This window comes from Oncorhynchus tshawytscha, linkage group LG18 (genome assembly GCF_018296145.1).
Source record: "Oncorhynchus tshawytscha isolate Ot180627B linkage group LG18, Otsh_v2.0, whole genome shotgun sequence".
NCBI lineage: Eukaryota > Metazoa > Chordata > Actinopteri > Salmoniformes > Salmonidae > Oncorhynchus > Oncorhynchus tshawytscha.
The window spans coordinates 43,722,106-43,731,286 of NC_056446.1; the positions used below are offsets into that span (position 1 = coordinate 43,722,106).

General features: G+C 42.1%; 1 protein-coding gene across 3 annotated transcripts in view; it reads left to right on the forward strand.

Moving 5' to 3' along the window:
- Positions 1-2,907: 2,907 nt before the first annotated feature.
- eya4 (EYA transcriptional coactivator and phosphatase 4) overlaps positions 2,908-9,181 on the forward strand; it is a 219,889-nt gene continuing 213,615 nt past the window's right edge. For all 3 annotated transcript variants that reach the window (XM_042301120.1, XM_042301119.1, XM_042301121.1), the window contains exon 1: positions 2,908-3,345. The gene's annotated coding sequence lies outside the window, so the exon portion shown is untranslated. The remainder of the gene's footprint in view (positions 3,346-9,181) is intronic.

The following is a 9,181-nucleotide window of genomic DNA, read 5'->3' on the forward strand; positions in this document are numbered from 1 at the left end:
AAACTTTGGACACGGGAGGGATTCTTAAAGAAAAACTAACAGGTCTGTGAGAGCCGGAATTCTTACTGGTTGGTCAAATACTTATGTCATGCAATAAAATGCAAATGAATCACTTAAAAATCATACAATGTGATTTTATGCATTTTTTGTTTTAGATTCCATCTCTCACAGTTGAAGTGTACCTATGATAAGAATTACAGCCCTCTACATGCTCTGTAAGTAGGAAAACCTGCAAAATCCGCAGTGGTTCAAATACTTGTTCTCCCCACTGTATATAAAGAATTATATATCAAGAATTCAAACAGGATAACAAAAATGTTGACAGCTGAACCAAGCACACATATTTCTTTGATCAGTAAGTTTTATTTTATCTGTAAACCTTGTTTTTGTTCACATTTGAATCCATAAAAGGCATAGTGAGTTTTTATGCTGTTTGTGTAAAGACAGAGGGAGCTGCACAGGACTGGACGTGTTCAGAATGGATGGCCTTGTATTTAGGATGGCCTTGTTTTTTAGGATGGCCTTGTATTTAGGGTGGCCTTGTTTTTAGGATGGCCTTGTATTTAGGATGGCCTGTTGTGTGGATGGCCTTGTTTTTACGATGGCCTTGTTGTGTGGGATGGCCTTGTATTTAGGATGGCCTGTTGTGTGGATGGCCTTGTTTTAGGATGGCCTTGTTGTGTGGGATGGCCTTGTCTTTAGGATGGCCTTGTTGTGTGGATGGCCTTGTATTTAATGGCCTTGTATTTGGGATGGCCTTGTTTTTATGATGGCCTTGTATTTAATGGTCCTTGTATTTAGGATGGCCTTGTATTTAGGATGGCCTTGTTGTGTGGATGGCCTTGTTTTTAGGATGGCCTTGTTTTTAGGATGGCCTTGTATTTAATGGCCTTGTATTTAGGATGGCCTTGTATTTAGGATGGCCTTGTTGTGTGGATACCCTTGTTTTTAGGTTGGCCTTGTTGTGTGGATGGCCTTGTTGTGTGGATGGCCTTGTTGTGTGGATGGCCTTGTATTTAATGGCCTTGTATTTGGGATGGCCTTGTTTTTAGGATGGCCTTGTATTTAATGGTTCTTGTATTTAGGATGGCCTTGTATTTAATGGCCTTGTTGTGTGGATGGCCTTGTTTTTTTAGATTGGCCTTGTATTTAGGATGGCCTTGTTGTGTGGATGGCCTTGTTTTTAGGATGGCCGTGTTGTGTGGATGGCCTTGTATTTAATGGCCTTGTATTTAGGATGGCCTTGTTTTTAGGGTGGCCTTGTATTTAGGATGGCCTTGTTGTGTGGATGGCCTTGTTGTGTGGATGGCCTTGTTTTTAGATTGGCTTTGTATTTAGGATGGCCTTGTTGTGTGGATGGCCTTGTTTTTAGGATGGCCTTGTTGTGTGGATGGCCTTTTTGTGTGGATGGCCTTGTATTTAGGATGGCCTTGTATTTTTTTATTTTTTTATTTAACCAGGAAGGGCTCATTGAGATTAAAATATATTTTTCAAGAGCGCCCTGGCCAAGATAGGCAGCACCAAGTCATTACAACAATTACAGACAGACAACATAAAAAAACTACAAGTAATCTAGTAAAAACCATTGAATTCACAAGAGTATAAAACAGCAAATTAAAAACATTGACAGGTCAGGGAATCAGCCTCAAAATCCTTCATCAGTGATTTTAAAAACACCAATCGGGACAAATTCTTCCAGTTTAAAAGTATTTTGTAAGGCATTCCAAGACGATGGCGCAGAGTACATAAAAGCCCTTTTACCAAATTCAGTTCGGAGATTTGGAACAGTTAGCAGGATAAAGTCCAGCGAACGAAGAGACGACCCACCACATTTCTGAACAATAAAAATGCACAAATAAAAAGGTAGTAAACCCAAAATGGCTTTGTAAATAAAAGTATACCAGTGCCTGAGCCTACGAGAGACTAGAGAAGGCCAGCCAACCCTGGTATACAAAGTGCAGTGGTGCGTAAGGGTTTTGCAGTTTAAAATAGATCTCAAAGTGCCATGGTAAATGATGTCAATTGATCTCAAACAATGAGTGGAAGCATTCATGACACAAGGTATGTTGAACAGTATAAAAAGCAGTTTGCATGTTCTGGAAAGCTTTTGTGAGAGACGAGGCACAACAGTAAATAACAGCATCATCAGCACAAAAATGAAGTTCCGCATTTTGGACATTTTTGTCTAAATCATTTATATAAATAGTGAATAAGAGAGGACCAAGTACAGAGCCTTGGGGCACACTATTAAAGACAGACAATTTAACAGACATAAGCCCATCAAATTGAGTGCACTGAGTTCTATCAGACAGATAGTTAGCAAACCATGCAACTGCATGCTCCGAAAGACCTACACTTGACAATCTCTGCCTTAGTATAGCATGATCAACTGTATCAAAAGCCTTGTATTTGATGGCCTTGTATTTAGGATGGCCTTGTTGTGTGGGAAGCCCCCATAGCATAATACACTCAAGACGCTTCATGCCGAGGCCTGCTTCTAAATGTATAATTAGTTAATTGTGTTGTAATTGTACAACGGGAACTTGGGATGACATGTTAAAGGATATCCACTTTATGCACATATTTTCAAAGGTATAGAAATGTACATTGGTCAGCGCGTCATTTTACCCATCCCTAATTATCTGGATTTACATTGAGAAATGAATATGTTTTGTTGTAGTTTGGTTCGGTTGAAGTGTTGTGGTATTATGTAGGTTATTAACTGGAGAGAGCACGCTGTTCTACTTCAGAGAGGGATAGATCAAACTTGGCACATCATTTGGGCCACACTATTAATAAGAATGTCATTTCGGTATCCCCCTCCCACCCCCTGTACCCCATTACTGCTTTGGACATTTGCCAAATGGTGGACGCATGGCAGCTGGACGCATGCGCAGTGTGCCGTGATCAACACAGCTCAGCTTCATTCGCTCTTCAAGAAGGGGTCTTAAATGCCGATCGAAGTACTCAAACAAACTTTATACCAACGTTAAAATAACTAGTGAGCTTTCGTAGAGTGAACGGTCCATTGCACCATATAGCGCTCCGACGTGCCGCTTAAATTAGTCCTATAGTTTATTTTACAGTTAAAAGTGTTGTTTTTTTCCGCTGTTGTTCTGGTATCTTCGCTAAGGCTAATGTCAGTCAGTCAGACCAACTCATGTGTTTGAACTTCTTCAGAGAACGAGTCCAGTCCCGGTGACAGCAGCAGAGCGAGCTGTGTGTTCCGCTGTTCCAACTCCTCTTCAATCTATCATCATGAGCTTGTCCAAAGAGTGAAAACGAAAATTGGAAACGAAAGTGTTTTTTTTTAAAGTACAAACGAAGATATCTTCCCAACCCAAGGTATGTTTTTTATTATTTCATTATTTTTTGTTGTGTGTGTGAAAATGCTTAGTCTAAATGTTGGCCAAATAGGTCTATAGAATAAATAGGGCTATAAAACAGACCATTGAAACGACGGGGTTATAACATGTTATGCAGGTGTAATTTTCTAATGTTGATATGCAGCCGTTATAAACTAAACTAAAAATCGAATAAATCCTGTTTTTATGAGCCCTTTTGTAGCCTAATCATTTTGCTATTTGTTTGACTATTTAGTCGTAATAACATGTTTTCATCTCCAATTATTAATTGACCTTTGAATAGATCAGTAGGCCTATAGGCTGCATTTAGGCGTATCTGCTGTCTATCAATGGGTAGTGTAGTAGACCTAGCTAGGCCTAGTGTTCAACAATAATTAAATATTATAGCTTTGTTACACCTTAATATTTAGTAGGCCTAATTTTGAATGAGGTGTCATTAATATCTGTGCTAGATTTGGAATATACCTGAAATAGTTTTCCCCAAAAACATTTTACAGTATATATTTATAATTTTAAGCCATGTATTTCTTACATCATACAGACTAATAATATAACTCTATAATTGTAATATTCCCTTTCCACTTTCACCGTTTAGAAACTTCAGCATTCGCGAGCTCCATGCAATGCGTTGCTCATGCCCTCGCAGTCGCCGGTGGCCACGAGCGCATACCGAAACAGCCTCCGTCTTTTGCGCTGTCCATCTTCGTGCCGAACGGGCCGCTTCTATCCCTCTCTTGTGCAGACCGGCGGACTCTCTCTCTCTCTCTCTGCCTCACTTGTGATCTTCACGTGTATTTTGTGTTTATATTTGATATGTAGGGAATGATATTAGTATCCCCTACTGCAACACGCAGGACCACCACCATGCATGCCACGACGCGCCACTTGCTCCGTCCCAGAATGGCCCTGGCTGGCTAACGGCCTGTCCCTAACAACTAGTAACAACATGATCTGAATCTGATACCTAACGAAATTCATACAGGATCGATTACACATTGAGGACACATAGCCAAAACGCACTTATGCACAGCTAAGCGCAGTAGGCCTATCTCTATTGTTTTGGTGAGGTTTAGGGGTGTTGTAAATGTAAGTGTTCGCCCGGACTTGTATAGCCTACGTTATTTTTAACTCACAATTGTCTTGAGGGAATATGGGTGACAAAATTCGTGACATAATTTGACTAGACATGTATTTCACATTATAGGCTATTCAACATGGGTGTAATGGTACTGTTAAGGTAGTGAAAGAATGACAAGATATCCAATAATGCTTTTAAAGGTTTGGAAACCATGGATCCCCAAAGTCACAGGCCTTAGCCAATTCGTGACAAATATTTGACTTTTTTTAAATATATTTTTTTTTACGGAACTTCTAATGTATTAATCTATTACAATTTAGTAATTAGGTCTACTTATTGATGTAAATATAAAACATTTGCGTTTTTATTATTTTAATGATTGAGTGTAATTGTTTTCATTTCAACAGTTGCGGCTGACATTTGTTAGTGGTTCCGGTCTATTTGTGACACCTGTACTAGTGTATGTTCAGATGGAAAAGGTGAAGTTTACAGTAAACTGTCTACTTGCGCTGTGACATAATCATTATTCTAGACAACTACGCATCAGAGACATCACGTGATGAACAATTGTCCCAAAATATTACCCATGACATCCACTGGTTGCTCTTACGAGAAAATGTGGACCCCCCTTTCAAATGCACACACATTTATTTCCAGACCGTTATTTTGTAAAAACAGTAGCCTATAGAACCACATATAGTTGTGATTGCACCAACTCCAATTGATATCGTTCCCGTTTAGACCTACTTTAACAATTACGCACCACACAGAGTCGTAAATTAGTAACTTATCTTCGGGGCCTTTGCTGGAATAGTCTGCCAATACCGCGGTAGTAAACGCCTGGAATGTCTTTCCGATAATGGTAGTAAAGCCGTGGTGACACGCTGGCATTACGCTATTTGGGGAGATGACCATGGCTCCTCTCGTGTGCCTGGACGTTTTATAAAGAATCAACCCAAACAGGAATTCCCATCACGTTTTTGGAAACTCGAGAATAGCGGACCTTGGCTACAATAAAAAAAAAAAATCAGATTCTGTTTTCAATAATGTACGTTTTGGATATGAAGAGGAGCGCTTTTCCCTCCACATCTGCGCTCTAGTCGAGACAATAGGATCGTGACATGTATGTAGCCTGTAGGGCCACGCGTGGCATGACTGACAGCCATGTTGATAGCGTCATGCGGGTTTGTTCAATCATTTCCTCGATTTCGTTTTTTTTTATGGAGTGAAATTACCACAATGTAGATATGAAGCCGACTTCATTCCCCACTCCCACCCATCTACCTTTCTCCTGCTCTCCCCTGTTACCCTACAGTGTCAATACCTACACCAAGAAATATAACTCTCCCTTCAGGGAGTTTGACGGAAATGGCACTGGCAGGCCTGCACATTGATTCCTTGCACAGAATCGAGAGAGAGAGAGAGAGAGAGAGAGAGAGAGAGAGAACGAGCTCAGTTGGCCTGAGAGAAGCATTATTGTCTTGGGTTTCAGGCCAACGTGAGCTCAACGCTATGAAAAATTAAAAGGATGCAAGACTAAAAGACTAAGACAACAAACGAGAAGAGTTGACGTTCGTCAGAGAACCAGAACCCAGCAGCTCTAACACGGAGTGAGACAGTTGTGGGGATTTAATGGTGTAGCCAGCCGGTGCTATTATTTATACTTCGGCCCTCATTTTTGTTTTTCATATTTTATTGAACAGATAGAGAGCGAATGCCAGTAGAGAACGATAGAGTTTTTTTTTGTCAAAAGGGCACTAGTCGTGATGCAAACCTAGGCAGATACCGTAGACATGTGTGCAGGAGGCTATGATCACTAGACCATCCAGGCTACACACACAAGTCTCCTCTTCGTTGTTGGTGCAGTCCTCGCTGTATGAGTCACGTTACAATTCTCACCAAGTGGGTTAACACTACTGGGAAGATGTGTAAGATTTTTTTGTTGTTGCCTTCCACCTCTGTTCACTACAATAAATGGTCCTGTAAATGATTATTCAGCTTTACTTTCGGCTAGAGACTCTAGTCACTGAGCTCCTAAGTACAGGCCATTCTACAGCCAAAATGTTTGTCTATGGAGATTACATGGCTGTGCGCTCAATTTTATACACCTGTCTGCCAAGGGTGTGACTGAAATAGACAGATCCACTAATTTGAAGGGGTGTCCACATACTTTTGTGTATGTATGTGTGTATGTATATACACACACATATATATATTACACACACACACACACACACACACACACACACACACACACACACACACACACACACACACACACACACTCACAAACACACACACACACACACATATATACACATATATATAAATATATATATATATGTATGTATTGCACACACACACACACACACACACACACACACACACACACACACACACACACACACACACACACACACACACACACACACACACACACACACACACACACACACACACACACACACACACACACACAGACACACACACACACATATATATATTGCACACACACACACACATACACATACACACACACACACACACACACACACACACACACACACACACACACACACACACACACACACACACACACACACACACACACATATATATATTGCACACACACACACACACATATATATATTGCACACACACACACACACAGACACACACACACACACACACACACACACACACACACACACACACACACACACACACACACACACACACACATATATATATTGCACACACACACACACACACACACACACACACACAGACACACACACACACACACACACACAGCACACACACACACACACATATATATATTGCACACACACACACACACACACACACACACACACACACACACACACACACACACACACACACACACACACACACACACACACACACACATATATATATGTGCACACACACACACACACACACACACACACAGACACACACACACACACACACACACACACACACACACACACACACACACACACACACACATTCAAACACACAGACACACACACACACACACACACACACACACACACACACACACAGTTATTTCAGCCAACATTCAGCCCGTTGCTGACAGGTTGATTGATTGAGCACACAGCCATGCAATCTCCATAGACAAACATTGGCAGTAGAATGGCCCGTACTGAAGAGCTCAGGGACTTTCAACGTGGCACCGTCATAAGATGCCACCTTACCAACTAGTCAGTTTTTAACATTTCTGCCCTGCTAGAGCTGCCACGGTCAACTGTAAGTGATGTTATTGTGAAGTGGAAACGTCTAGGAGTAACAACGGCTCAGCCGCAAAGTGGTAGGCCACACAAGCTCACAGAACGGGGCTGTCATCGGTTGCAAACTATATCTGGATGCAACGTCACCAGCAGAATTGTTCGTCGGGAGCTTCATGAAAATGGGTTTCCATGGCTGAGCAGACGCACACAAGTCTAAGATCACCAAAACGCCAAGCGTCAGCTGGAGTGGTGTAAAGCTCACTGACATTGGACTCTGGAGCAGTGGAAACACGTTCTCTGGAGTGATGAATCACGCATCACCATCTGGCAGTCTGATGGAAGAATCTGGGTTTGGCGGATGCCTGGAGAACGCTACCGTCCCCAATGCATAGTGCCAACTGTAAAGTTTGGTGGAGGAGGAATAATGGTCTGGGGCTGTTCTTCATGGTTCAGGCCCCTTAGTTCCAGTGAAGGGAAATCTTAATGTTACAGTATACAATGACAAAGGGAAAGGGGGATACCTAGTCATTCTAGATGCTTCCAACTTTGTGGCAACAGTTTGGGGTAGTCCTTTTCCTGTTTCAGCATGACAATGCCCCTGTGCACAAAGTGAAGTCCATACAGAAATGGTGTGTTGAGATCGGTGTGGAAGAACTTGACTGGCCTGCACAGAGCCCTGACCTCAACCCCATCGAACACCTTTAGGATGAATAGGAACGCCGACTGAGAGCCAGGCCTAATCGCCCACCATTAGTGCCCAACCTCACTAATAATCTTGTGGCTGAATGGAAGCAAGTCCCCGCAGCAATTTTCCAACATCTAGTGGAAAGTCTTCCCAGAAGAGTGGAGGCTGTTATAGCAGCAATGTTCCAACATCTAGTGGAAAGCCTTCCCAGAAGAGAGGAGGCTGTTATAGCAGCAATGTTCCTACATCTAGTGGAAAGCCTTCCCAGAAGAGTGGAGGCTGTTATAGCAGCAATGTTCCTACATCTAGTGGAAAGCCTTCCCAGAAGAGAGGAGGCTGTTATAGCAGCAATGTTCCTACATCTAGTGGAAAGCCTTCCCAGAAGAGTGGAGGCTGTTATAGCAGCAATGTTCCTACATCTAGTGGAAAGCCTTCCCAGAAGAGTGGAGGCTGTTATAACAGCAATGGGGGAGGGACCAACTCCATATTTTGAAATTAGATGTTTTACTAGCAGGTGTCCACTTACTTTTGGTCATGTAGTGTAATGTATGTAGGGCTTCCCCTTCTGCTGCACACACACACACACACACACACACACACACACACACACACACACACACACACACACACACACACACACACACACACACACACACACACACACACACACACACACACCCGAAGAGGAACTAAAAGATTTATACATTACAAGATTATTATTCTCTTTCTCTTCTGTCTCCCTGTAATCTCTCTCTGTCTCCCTCCCCTTCTCTCTGTC